Source organism: Pteropus vampyrus, unplaced genomic scaffold, assembly GCF_000151845.1.
Source record: "Pteropus vampyrus isolate Shadow unplaced genomic scaffold, Pvam_2.0 Scaffold588, whole genome shotgun sequence".
Classification (NCBI taxonomy): domain Eukaryota; kingdom Metazoa; phylum Chordata; class Mammalia; order Chiroptera; family Pteropodidae; genus Pteropus; species Pteropus vampyrus.
The window spans coordinates 184060-185740 of NW_011889369.1; positions in this window are offsets into that span (position 1 = coordinate 184060).

Here is a 1681-nt window from a genome sequence, read left to right on the forward strand (position 1 = left end):
ACAAAGGAGTCTGGAGACTCAGCCGAGTTCGCTCTGGGTCCCCGCGCCATCGGATTCGGTCGTCAGCCACCAGCAACAGCCTCCCATGAGGCAGAACGCAAGGAAAAACAAAGCCACCAGCGGCCACTCAAACCCCTGCAGACCCAGGGAGCAGGGCAGGACTCGCGGAGGCAGAGCCGGCCGGGCCTGCGGCTGCGCGCTCCGCATCCCCGCGCCGTGCGTCACGGGGCCAGCGCCACAGGCCTATCTCCCTCTGCCGCGCCAGGAGGCTCTCGGCTACTCCTCACCCTGGCTCACCCGCTGCTCGGGGGAGAACAGGAGGGCGCTGTGGGCGAGACGCTGGGTGGCCCCAGAAAGGGGGCCCCAGGCTGGAGGGCGGCGTGTCCCTGCACACCTCACCCTGTCAGCCCCATGAGGGCCGGTGGCAGGGCTCCCCCCCACGCCCGGTCTGCTGCCACCAGGCAGAAAGGGGAGGAGTGCGTCTCCTCTCCTGCACCCCCTAGAGGCTTGTGAGTGAGCCCCAGCTTCTGGGTGATGTCTTCTGTGGTGGGAAATGTAAACCACACTGTTCTCGTCCTAAAACAAATGTCCCTAGTCGCCAGTGAAGGATAAGGCCGATCCTACCCACACCACCGAACACTGCTGGGTGGCCCTCGCTGTCGCACACCCCTGGGATATGACGTAGTTCCTGCAGCTTCTCCTCTGGGGGTGGCTTTCTGCCCAGTGGCAAGGCCACCGCCCTGTCATCAGCTGTCCAGAATGAAGAGCCAAGGACTAAAGAGGCAGGCTACACGAGAAGCGGTGGCCCTTTGCAAGTTAGAAATTACTCTTCGGAAAAACAAAAAGAAAGAAGGAAAATGACCACACACCTACTTCAGCCGCCTGCTCGGTGCAGGCAGAGGGAACACGCAGGGAGACAGACGCGGGCGACATGCCGCACGCGCCTCCCCGGGGAGCGCCAGCAGACGCGGGCGGCAGGCCCCAGCACGCCCTGCCGCAGAGCAGGGCGAGCTAAGATCAGGCCGCGCTCGGCTCCGTGGAGCCCTTCAGTGACAGATGTGGTTTCATCGCACATCCGTAACCTGCTCTGGTTGTGACACTGATCACGGGAGGAGGAGGGAGCACTATTTGCTACTACAGCTGAGTCCATACTTTGTCACCTGACAACCGATGCAAAGAAACTCTTTCTTAAAAATAGAACAAACACTTAAAACATAAGAGAACTATACTCCAATGTGCCTAGTGGACACTGAATGGTGTTAATTAATAAAAACGGTAAGAAAATAACACATTCCCTAATTTCTCCCAGGCTGAAACCCAGTTAAAGGCTTCACAGCCAGCGTAAGCCCCAGCACTGAGCACACAAAAGGCGTCCAGGAGCTGAAGCTCCTTCGCACACCGCCGGCTGGCTCCCGTCACAGGAGGGCCGGGTAAGTGAGAAGGGGACCAGAGTGGGGGACGTCTGGGGGTCTCTGCTGCAGCCGCTAAGTCGAGGTCTCGGCCTCTGTGCATTTCACAGCAGATGTGCAGAGGGACGGGCGGCTGGCCCGGCCCCAGCTCTGCCGTCCTAAGACACCGCCTTGAGAACAGGCCCCCTAGGAAGGCTGGCACCTGACAGCCGAAGCAACAGCACTTTTCTAAGGGGCAGGGCGGTGTGTCCCCGCTGAGGAAGTACTAAAGA